Source organism: Durio zibethinus, unplaced genomic scaffold (assembly GCF_047325235.1).
Source record: "Durio zibethinus cultivar Kanyao isolate XHJ-2024 unplaced genomic scaffold, ASM4732523v1 HiC_scaffold_120, whole genome shotgun sequence".
Classification (NCBI taxonomy): Eukaryota; Viridiplantae; Streptophyta; class Magnoliopsida; order Malvales; family Malvaceae; genus Durio; species Durio zibethinus.
The window spans coordinates 22,501-35,000 of NW_028322743.1; the positions used below are offsets into that span (position 1 = coordinate 22,501).

At 35.0% G+C, this 12,500-nt stretch overlaps 4 non-coding genes across 4 annotated transcripts; 2 read left to right on the forward strand and 2 right to left on the reverse strand.

Moving 5' to 3' along the window:
- The first annotated feature begins 7,845 nt into the window (after window positions 1-7,845).
- TRNAC-GCA (transfer RNA cysteine (anticodon GCA)) lies at window positions 7,846-7,917 on the forward strand. The gene has a single exon. It is a non-coding gene; the product is annotated as a tRNA-Cys (tRNA).
- Window positions 7,918-10,281: 2,364 nt separating this feature from the next.
- Window positions 10,282-10,355, reverse strand: TRNAD-GUC (transfer RNA aspartic acid (anticodon GUC)). The gene has a single exon. It is a non-coding gene; the product is annotated as a tRNA-Asp (tRNA).
- A 491-nt stretch (window positions 10,356-10,846) lies between these two features.
- On the reverse strand, window positions 10,847-10,930 carry TRNAY-GUA (transfer RNA tyrosine (anticodon GUA)). The gene has a single exon. It is a non-coding gene; the product is annotated as a tRNA-Tyr (tRNA).
- A 1,025-nt stretch (window positions 10,931-11,955) lies between these two features.
- TRNAT-GGU (transfer RNA threonine (anticodon GGU)) lies at window positions 11,956-12,027 on the forward strand. Its single transcript has one exon. It is a non-coding gene; the product is annotated as a tRNA-Thr (tRNA).
- The last annotated feature ends 473 nt before the right edge of the window (window positions 12,028-12,500 follow it).

A 12,500-nucleotide genomic window follows, 5' to 3' on the forward strand; every position in this document is an offset into this window, starting at 1 on the left:
TTGTAGCATACCATATCTCAATAGATTGGCGTAATTTTTCTACCGCGTGTACATTCCCAAAATGATGGTGTTTTTCCAAAATCAAACTTTGTTGTTCAGCATCTTGGGCTAGCCATCCCTTAGAAGGTATCGTTAAAAGATCATCAATTCCTAATGAAATGGATGTAGCAGTGGCTTGCTGGAAACCCAGAGTTTTTACTTGATCCAGGATGTGTGATGTATATGCCATTCCGAAGCGATCTATTAATCTGCTAATAAGTCGTTTAATGGCAGTTCCATCTATTACTTTATTGTGAAATACCAGATTGGCCCGTTCTGCCATAAGTACCCCCTTATTCCGCTGAGTGGACTTCGACAATGGGTTTGAGTCAATGATTGGAAAATTTCTTTTTCTCGATATTAATTTTCGTAGAAAGTCGCGTCAGGAACTATGGTACTAGTTGAACCGGAGAGACACGAATTGATACCGGTGTCATAGAACATAGAATTTTTGAGCTTAGATACCATATGATTGGGTATCATATGAGCAGGTCCGAAAAAACCCTTGTATAGCTTCTTCGATTTCTCGGTAAAGAGAAATATGACCAACAGTGGTTCGAATGTATATACAAAGAATTTTTTTTTTTACACTTTTTACTATTAGATAATGTCCATAAATCTCATGATATGTACCCAAAGATTCATAGTGAACTTCGATGGGAGCTTCTCTTGAAGCAATAACGCATTGATCTAGTCGCCACCGGAGCCACAAAGGACTATCTAAATTGATTCTTTTCTGCCGATAAGCTCCAATTGCATCGTAGGAATTACAAAAAAAGGGCTCCTTTGTATACTTATAGTTATTATCGTAAATTCTTTCATTTTGATAGTTTTTTCGATTCCATGGATTATACCTATTCGCACAAATACCTCGACGATTCCCGCTCGTTAATACATAGAGCCCAATAAGCATATCTTGAGTCGGTACGGAAATGGGATCCCCAATAGCTGGAGACAAGAGATTCATATGAGAAAACATAAGTAAACGAGCCTCCGCTTGCGCCTCTAAAGATAAAGGTACATGAACAGCCATTTGATCCCCATCAAAGTCTGCATTGAATCCCTTACAAACTAATGGATGTAAACAAATAGCGCGTCCTTCCACTAAAATAGGTTGGAATGCCTGTATACCTAATCTATGCAGAGTAGGCGCTCTATTCAGCAATACAGGATGTCCCTGCATAACTTCTTGCAGTATTTCCCATACAATCGGCCCTTTTTCCCGTTCCCGAATTTTACTCTTAGCAACTCCTATGTTCGGCGCAAGATGTTGTCTAATTAGACCGCGAATTACAAATGTCTGGAAAAGCTCTATTGCTATTTCGCGAGGCAATCCACAGCGATGTAATGAAAGTGAGGGGCCAACAAGAATGACAGAACGTCCCGAATAATCGACTCGTTTGCCAAGCAAAGTCTCACGAAATCTTCCCTCTTTGCCTTCAATTACATCTGAAAACGACTTGTAAACCTTATTATGATTATGACCGTCCCTCATTGGTTGTCCGCGGGTTCCATTATCAAGAAGTGTATCCACGGCTTCTTGTACCAATTTTTCCTGACACATTACTAATTCCCCTGGCGTAGATCTACTTGTTGTTAATAAATCGGTAAGAGTATTATTTCGATAGATAACTCTTCTATAGAGTTCATTAATATCCGAACTCATTAGTTTACCCCCATCTATCTGAATGATCGGTCTCAACTCGGGAGGAAGAACCGGTAATAGACATAAAACCATCCATTCTGGTTCTATATTTGTTCGAATAAAATGCTTAGCCAATTCCATGCGTCTAACCAAAAAATCCTTTCTTCTTCCAATTTTTCGATCTTCCCATTCATTACCCGCGAGGCCTTCTTCTCCTAATTCTTTCCATTCGACCAACGAATAATCGATAAGAATTCGCAAATCTAGATCGGTTAATTGTTCTCGAATAGCACCTGCTCCAGTAGAAATTTCTCGATTTCGAAATGTATCGAAACCTTGGGTAGTAAAAAAAAGTGGGATACTGTATTTCCAGGATTGAATTTCATATTCGAATGAACCTCGTAATCGTAAGAAAGTAGGTTTTTTAGCGATGGGCCTAGCAAAAGCAAAATTAGGATAGGGCCCTACAGGATCTCTCCCCCCCCCCCTCAAAATCGGACATGAGAGTTTCCTCTCATCCGGCTCAAGTAGTTACACCAAATAAAGATAAAGAAAGGAGTTCTCGCTTTCAAATTCTAGAACCCCCCCCAAAAAAAGGTCTACTCTTTACTCAAGTTCCAAAGAAACATTTCATTGATTCATTCTTCTTTTATTGATTTATATTTTCTTAATTCTTTATTCAATTCGAAATTAGGACATAAATGAAATGTGAAATTCTTGAGTAGTCTACTTCCCCTCGAATGATGAATCCTCTTAAATTAAAGGAGTGTCATAAGGGATTTACTTGTCTATGTACCCTTCCATTCGATCTCTTAGGTCCTGCCTTACCTTACCTCGACGGTTATACCACGATGCCCTTAACTTAAAGCCTAAGCCTATATGCGATGTATAGACTCCTGCAACCATGACATATTTGTTTACTTGAACATAATTTCATTTCTTTCTAAAAGAACTAAAAGAAATGAGAATGGTTAATTCCACAAAAGAAAGAAGTCTTTTTTTTTCACGAGGTACAACTCAAAATTCCTATTTATTTATTTTTACTGACTCGACCATAGACCAATTCCCTTTTTATTTGGGAGTATTGAATACACCCATAATTCTGAGCTTCATGTTACTCCTCCCAAGAGACATGTCATGTCAGATCCAGGGCATCCCAATTCGATTGAATGGGATGACAGTTTCTCATTGCTAATCGGTAAAATCATAATTTCGATCAAATCACACATCGCAGTATACTAGACCCTCTAATTCTTTAAGAGGTTTATCTAAAAGATTGGCGATATAACTAGGACGACGTTTCAAATACCATACATGAGTTACTGGACATGCCAGTTTTATGTATCCCATTTGATATCTTCGTATCCGATAATCAACAAATTCAACTCCGCATTGTTCACAAAATTTAGGGCCCTGCTTTTCATTTCCAATTACTCGATAATTTCCACAAGCGCAAATTCCACTTTTTATAGGTCCAAAAATTCTTTCACAAAATAATCCATCCTTTTCCGGTTTATTGGTTTTGTAATGAAAAGTATAGGGTTTTGTCACCTCTCCAACGGTTTCTCCATTAGGTAGGATTTTATTGGCCCAAGCACTTATTTGTTGGGGAGAAACTGAGCCAATTCGGAGTTGTTGATGTTTATATCGGTCGATCATAGAAGACAAATTCTGATTCATTCCGATTAAGCTTCCTTCCTATTAATCTGGAAGTTCTTCTCAGATACAAGGAAATGATTCAGTTCCAGAGCCAAAGATCGTAATTCTCGGACGAGCAATCGAAAAGATTCTGGAGCATTTTCAGGTTTAGGTATTGTTCCTCCAATGATCATAGTACCAAGTACTTCTTGGCGAGCTCTAATATGATCAGATTTATAAGTAAGCATTTCTTGTAAAATATGAGCAACACCAAATCCCTCTAGAGCCCAAACCTCCATTTCTCCTACCCGTTGTCCTCCTTGCTTGGACCTTCCTCTAAGTGGTTGTTGTGTAACAAGTGTATAATGTCCACTGGAACGCCCATGTATTTTATCATCAACTTGATGAATTAATTTCAAGATATAAGGTTTTCCTATTATAACAGGTTGTTCAAAAGGGTCCCCCGTTCTTCCATCAAATAGTCTGCTTTTTCCTGGATACTCGGGTTCAAATACCCATGGATTCGCTGTTTGCTTACCGGCTTCATATAATTCGGAAAACACTAGTTTTCTCGAAGCCTCTTGTTCATATCTCTCATCAAACGGTGCTATTCGATAATGTCTATCTAGTAGACTCCCTGCTAACCCAAGCGAGCATTCAAATATCTGTCCCACATTCATTCGTGAAGGGACTCCTAATGGGTTGAAGACCATATCAACAGGTCTTCCGTCTTGCAAATAAGGCATATCCTGTCTAGGTAAAATTTTGGAAATGATACCCTTATTTCCATGTCTTCCGGCTACTTTATCGCCTACTTTCATTTCGCGTTTCTGTGAAATATATACACGAATCGTTTCCGGATTATAACTAGAACCCCCTTTTTTCTGGATCCATCTCACATCGATGACTCGACCCCTCCCACCTATAGGTAATTTTAGACAAGTTTCCTTTGAAGTGGATACCTGAATCCCAAGTATGGCCCGTAATAATCTATCTTCTGGAGCATATGATGATTCTTTCGCCACCTGAGGCGTTAATTTACCTACTAAAATATCGCCCGTCTCCACCCAAGATCCCAGCATCACAATTCCATTTTTGTCTAAATTGCGGAGTAAATGGGCTTCTAGGTGCGATATTTCGTTAGTGATTCTTTCAGGACCTTGGCTTGTCACATGAGTCTGAATTTCATATTTTCGTATGTGAAAAGAAGTATAAATATCTTCATATACTAGACGCTCGCTAATGAGTACCGCATCCTCAAAATTGTAACCTTCCCATGGCATATAAGCTACTAATACGTTTTTGCCCAAAGCGAGTTCGCCACCAACCGTAGCGGCACCATCCGCTAAAATCTGTCCCTTTTTAATGCATTTACCCCGCTGAACCCGGGGAGTTTGATGCATACAAGTATTTTTGTTGGAACGTTGATACATAACTAATGGAATGCTTAGAGTATCCCCATTACCCGATAAAATAATCTTGTCAGTATCGGTAGAAATGATCTTTCCCTCTTGATCGGCTATAGCGGGAACCCCTGAATCTAGAGCCAATTGGCGTTCCAACCCAGTTCCAACAATGCACTTCTCGGAACGCGAAAGCGGAACTGCTTGGCGTTGCATATTAGAACTCATTAAAGCCCGATTCGCGTCATTATGCTCGATAAAAGGAATGAGGGAAGCTCCCATAGAAAAATATTGAAAAGGAAAAATACTTCGAAGATGAACTTGTTCCCATGCAATAGTCAGGAATTCTTGGCGGTATCGAGCCGGAACAACCTGTTCTTCCTGAATACCCTGATTCAAGGCCAAAGAATTTCCTGCCGCTACCATATAATATTCATCTCGACTTGGGGATAAATAAAGCATCTGTGCTTTTTTTGATCTCTCAAATATTTTATAAAATGGACTTTCTAGAGACCCCCAACGACCAATCCTGGCATGAATTGCTAAGGATCCAATAAGTCCAACATTGATTCCTTCAGACGTGTCAATTGGGCAAATGCGTCCATAGTAACTAGGATGGATATCTCGTATCCGAAAATTAGCAGTTCGCCCGGTCAATCCTCCGGGGCCCAAATAACTCAATTTTCTCCCATGAACTATTTGTGTCAATGGATTTGTTCGATCCAAAACTTGAGACAATGGGTGTAATCCGAAAAAGGATTCATAAGTGGTTGTTAATGGAGTCGAAGTTACCAAATTCTGAGGAGTCGGTATCAATTTATGCCTAATTGCTCCGCATATAGTTCCTCTAACTACATTTTCTAAACGAACCAGAGCCAATCCGAATTGATCTTGTAAGAGATCCGCTACAGAACGAATACGCTTATTTTTCAAATGATTCATATCGTCAAGTGTACCCATTCCAAATTTCATTCCAATCAAATGATCCGCAGCTGCCAATATATCTCGCGGTAACAAAAATGTATTGTTCTGAGGTATATTAAGATTCAGTCTCTGGTTCATATTTCGTCGACCAATCCTTCCTAATTCACATCTTTGCTGAAAGAATTTCTTTTGTAATTCCTTACACAAGGATTCAGAAAATACCGGATCCCCGCCTACACAAGAAAATTGTTGATAAAACTCCAAAATGGCATTTTCTTTTGACCCAATTTTTTTTTTTTCCTTATCGGTCAGGAAAGACAAGAAAATTTCAGGGTAGCAAACATTCTCTAGAATTTCTCTTAGATTCGAACCCATAGCTGATGATAGAACTAGAATAGATATTTTCTGTTTCCTACTTACACGAGCCCATATCCTTGCTTTTCTATCAATCTCTAATTCGAACCTCCCCCCCCAATCTGATATTATGGTACCAGTATAGACCGAAATTCCGTTAGGATCCAATTCTGATCGATAATAGATACCGGGGCTTTGCAATATTTGATTGATCACAATTCTGTATATTCCATTTACTATAGAAGTTCCGAGGGAGTTCATTAAAGGAATGTTTCCAATAAAAATTGTTTGTTCTTGCATATCCTTACTGGTTTTCAAAATTAATCCTGCGGATACATATAATTTAGAAGAATATGTGAGTGATTCATATACAGCATCCCTTTCTTTTATCAACGGTTCCACCAATTGATATGTTTCCACAAATAATTGAAATTCAATTTCTTGATCTGTATCTTCAATTTTTGGAAACTTATCAAGTTCTTCTGTTAAGCCCCGATCCATGAACCCACAAAATCCTTCAAATTGTATCTGATTCAACCCAGGTATTGTATACATTTCCCCATTTTCATTCCCGAGCATTTTGAATTTCCCATTTATCAAAAAAATCCCATTCTTTTCTCATTCTTCATCGAATCATATGAATCGATCTAATAATGATGGAATTGAATTTCTATTCTGTTTACTGAATCACATGAAATTTTATCTAACTCCATATACCATATAATATATATGGAATGTATGAAATGCGTATGAACGGAAGAAGAAAAATTATACTCAAATTTTAATTTATATTTATAACAAACAGCTACATAAAAGAATTGATAAATGCCATTTAGCCTTATGGAGTTTTGTATAGAATATCAAAAAAAAAAATAATAATTCAATTTCTACCATTATTATGATATTCCATATTCCAATCCGATTGAATACCAGAAAAATGAAATGAATTCCTGATTTGATCTGTTCGTTGAGATAAAGACAAAATAATCATAAAATATATATCGGGAGAGAGTTGATTTTTCTAGCACTTAATTTTTTCATAGATTCCATTGTTCTGTTCAAAAAATGATTCGCAGAGAAGAGAGATGTTTTTACCCATTTTTTAGTTTTTTATTTTTTAGTAGAATATTTAGAATATGATTGAAGTGCGTACGAAAAGAGGGCTTGTATTTATTAAACATATGCAGATATAGCATTTCTATTTATATATGTCTTTCCTCTTTTCTTTTTATTCCATTATAGCTCTCTAGTGGAGACAACACATGGCGTGCTCTATCAAAAATTCTATTTTTTCTTTAATTTTAATCTATTCAATGAAAAATTGAAACACGATAATTTCTTGCTGATTCCCTATGGACATCATATCTAGATAGATAAAATACCTCATTAGATAACTAGAGCTGTGTAACAACTTATGTTCGGGGGTTTACATAGACTCATAATTGCTGTTATATTATTATAATATAATTTATAATTATATAATTTATAATTGAAATTAAGAAAGTTTTTTTATTGAATTGAAAAATTGAAAAAAAAAATCAATACTAATTAGTTATGTATCCATTTTTATTTTCTTATACCATTAGAGAAAGACAAGTGAAGAAGAATCGTCCATAAATTTGCCGTCAATAGTTAATAGTTAATGGTTCCAATTTTTTTGTCCTGCATTTTTACTTTTGTAACTGAGAATCCACATTTTCTTTTTCAATAGAAAAGAAAAAAGAAAGGGAAAGTTTTTGTTTTTAGATATTGTGTGTCTTGAGATACTATAACCAATTGAAGGTATGGATCCAATCTAAAAATAAAAAGGGGATACTCTCATTTTTTTGTTTGTAGCCTTTTGGCGACATGGCCGAGCGGTAAGGCGGGGGACTGCAAATCCCTTATTCCCCAGTTCAAATCCGGGTGTCGCCTGATCAACAAAAAACGCGAAATCCTATATTCTGTTTTGCTGATATAACTCGACCAATTTTCTCTCGGCAAAAACAAGTGTAAGAAAAGGACTCTTGATACTTTCTTGATTATAAACTTGATTATAAACTTCCGGAGGTTTTGTTTTCTAAAGTGTTGTAAATCCTTACGTCTAGGATTCAAGGAAAAACTAGAGTAGTGGAAGGGAATGAGTAAATCTTGATATGGTAGCCCCTCCCCTACTAATAGAGGGGCTACTATCGGAGTCTTGAATTAGATTGGATAACGGGAGTGTTTAATTAACTAATGAATGGTTGTAGAAGGGTTGGAAGATACTTTGTATACAGACTGATGAAAGTCTCTGAGTGTTCAGGCATCCAATCAATATTAGATTGGATGGATAATTGGCTTTTACTTAATAAGGGACACCAAAAGAAAGAAGAAGTCTTATTATTGCTACATGTGAGTAACATTCTTTTGATACTTCCAAAAGTGTTACTGCGTATTTTGCTTGTGCTTAATGGTTCTCGATTTTACTAGAAATCATATAAGAACTTGTTATAAGCGGATTTATTGAAGTGTTTCATCAACGGTGGTGTGTCAGAATTCCCTTTTCCTTTTGACTCTGCACCGGTAATTCCACTATTATTAGTGAACAATAATGGAAAAATTCCTTCCTATTTGTTTCATATTCATAGAAATTAGGGGACATAATACACATGGATATAGTAAGTCTTGCTTGGGCTGCTTTAATGGTAGTCTTTACATTTTCCCTTTCACTCGTAGTATGGGGAAGAAGTGGACTCTAGGGGTACTTCTAATTGGGTTGAGGAATCAAACCGTATCAATTGTTTTCTAGATCGTTTTGCAAAGCCTTTTTAACTATTTTATTAGTCTTCATTTCGAAATTCTTGGATTCTAGTGGAGTAATGTATTCTATGAATAATACCCTTTCAATCAAAATCAAACAAACATTTCAATAATTCCCATGTTCGTATTTCGAAAGTAAAAGGGATACGGATGATAGGCAATTTATTAAAAAAAAAAAAGAATTCTTCCTAAATTTTCTATTTTGATGAACCAGCTCTTACCAGAGTTATATATGGACAATGAGGGACAAGGAACCCCCCCCCCTTTTTTTTTTCTGTATTTGTTTGTTTTTATTTCCTTCCCTCTTTACTGTTACTGTTCAAAGAGAAAAAAAGTAGTTCTTTTATTTAATAAGATCTTGCCTTAGTGTAGTCACATATTGCACACTTACCCCCTGTTTTATTTATTATTTTAGGAATTTTATTTATGCCATGCTTTATTGACTCATTTCATATCATGGATCAAAGAAAAGAAGTTAAATTAAAAATCGGTTCCATGAAATGAAAGAATTAGAAAATCGTAAGACTTGCCTTTCAATTATTTCAGATTGATTGAAATCAACACAAATAAAATAGATCAAGCGAAGAAATAAAATTGAGATACTATGTACATTACATATATTTCATTACATATATTTAATTGATATCGACATGTATGAAGATACATATTGTAGATTCATCTATATTAAGCTTGTATCTTTATACATTACAATAATAGATATGGATAGTATGGTAGAAAGATTCATATTTTTTTTCTACCATACTATCGAGTTTGATAGGATACTGCTGATTCTAGTCCATTCATTTTATTTAATTTATTTAAGACGTGAAATTGGAATCCTTTTTTTCTTAAATCCTTGATAAAAAGTCAAGTTTCATTCAAATTAATCACTTTGACTGACAGTTTTTACGTATATTATAAGTAAAAAGGCGGTAGGAACTAGAATGAACAGCGCTGTAGCAATAAATGCGAGAATATTTACTTCCATAATTTCATTGTTTTTTTTACTTCGCAATAACTCGGGATTTAATCCCATAGAGATGATAAATTTGTCGCTTGTAAATTCAATGCGATGACTTACATTTCAATGACATCGAATCGGATCAATATCATGAATAACAATATCTAAGCTATCAAATCGATTCACCGTCGAGAATTGAATAGTATAACATAGGAAGCTCTTTTATCCACACCGAATACAAAATTGGATTCCTGGCCCAATCAAAAGAATTCCTTTCCTTTATTTCTATATATTCTTTTCCACTCTTTCTTTTCGATAATCTACCGCCTTCCTTGTACAATCATCTGATGATGTATCATCTGACTGCTTTTCCACTTTCACCGTTTACAAATAGTTTACAAATAAACCCCAACAAAAAATGGAAAGGAAAAAATAAATAAAAAAGGCTATCCTTGGGAATGAAATTCTTTCATTTGTATTCCCTTTCACAGAAAATGGAGGGATCAATTGATGTATTTTTTTTTTATTGTATCCGTCGGGACTGACGGGGCTCGAACCCGCAGCTTCCGCCTTGACAGGGCGGTGCTCTGACCAATTGAACTACAATCCCAGGGCAATAAAGAAAAGTGTACAGCATAGATATTCTTATGATTTCATTCAAGCCATTTTCTATTTAAATTTTAGATTCGAATCGCCGTGTTGTAACAAACAAAGGCGCGAGTGATATATTGATATCCATACGGGTATGCGCTTTAGTGAGAGCAACGCGGATTACTAGTTACTAGTAATCCTTTCGTTATTGCCAAATCGATCGATAATCAATTTTAAAATGAAAAAAAAAAAAGAGTCTTTTTTCTTTACTTTACTCTTTCTTTTCATTAAACTTTATACTTAATGATCCTGATATGAATCTAGATCATTATCAAGGTCAGAATTTATGGGAACAAATAAATAGAACAAATAAAAAACAAATAGCGGTAGGGATGGATATATCAGAAAATTGGACTTTTTTTATTCTTCCCTAATTTTTTTGTTTGGCTTTTCTGGAAAACAAAATACAAAAAAATGGGCATTTTATGTTATGGCGGATCAGCGAATTATTGGGCCGAGCTGGATTTGAACCAGCGTAGACATATTGCCAACGAATTTACAGTCCGTCCCCATTAACCGCTCGGGCATCGACCCAGGAAGAATCAATTATAGGTTTATTGATAATCCATGATCAACTTCCTTTCGTAGTACCCTACCCCCAGGGGAAGTCGAATCCCCGCTGCCTCCTTGAAAGAGAGATGTCCTGAACCGCTAGACGATGGGGGCATATTTGCCTGACCGACATCATACTATGCTCATAGTATGAACAGTTTTTTGAAATTGTCAATATAATGGAATGATATGACTAGATCCGAAAGCTTTTTCCATCTTTTATGATTTTCCATTTTTGATTCATGATTTATACTCATAAATCATTCATTTGAATCGCCACTCTATTCTATATAGAAATAAATTAGATATAGAAATAAATTAGATAAATTCAATCTATTATATTATTATATTATATAAATCGATATTATAAAAAGAAACTAGATTATATTAATAATACAAAGTATAAGATCCTTTCGGGAAGTGATTGGTCTGACATAAACATAAAAAGGGGAGTTAAACTTCATTTCTTCCACTTTCATTCTTCATTTCTTCCACTTTCATTCATTGATTCACTCATTATTAAGATTAAGACGAGACAGGCGTATTTCTATCTCACACTAAGCCAGGAAATTAACAAAAAGTAAATCTGGAATTTTGGGAAGAGGGAGCAAGAAGTTATCGAAAATTATGTGTGTTTTTTTTTTTTTCTAAAAATTGGGTTCGGTGGACAAAGCAAATCTCTTCATCACATGTTTCGATAAAATATATTGGATCCATGTCGAATTGCTAAGGTACATCTATTAATCAAATCAAATAAATGAATTTCGTTCTGTTCTGATAAGCCAATTATGATCGGCCTTGAAACAATTCATTGCATTGATATTTATCAAATCCAATATCAATAAACCCATTTTACCCTCTACACGTTAAGTAAATTAGAATTCTCATTCCTGAATGAGCTACTAGCCACTATGAGTCTACTGCATATACTTATATATATATAACTTATACTTATATATATATATATAAATAGATCTTATCGATTCATTCAGTAATTGAATCGAACGGCCCTTTTAACTCAGTGGTAGAGTAACGCCATGGTAAGGCGTAAGTCATCGGTTCAAATCCGATAAGGGGCTTTTGGCTTTTTTTTTCATAAAACTCCAGTGAAATAGTAGTATTCATATTTAAACGAAGAATAGGGGTGTTGTTTTTATTGGTAATAAAAAACCAACTGTATATGTATAATAATTTAATTAGAAACTGTATAATTTAACTCTAATAAGTTATTATCTAATAAGTTATTATTCTAATGAGTTAGAGTAGAGTAATTCTAAAAGAAAGTTGAACATTTGTTTATTATAATGAATAATGATAAGTCGTCTCTTGAATTGACAAATATATATATATATTTTTATTTTTATTTTGCATTATATTATTCCAATCAAATCCATTGTAAAGAATTGTAAAGATTAGAAATCAACAAAAGAAAAAGTAAGTGGATCTAACCCATTGAATCGTGACTATATCCACTATTCTGATATTAAAATTCGATAGAGATGAAATTGGAACAGTAGATTTCTTTTTTTTTTTCATATTTATTTGGACTCCA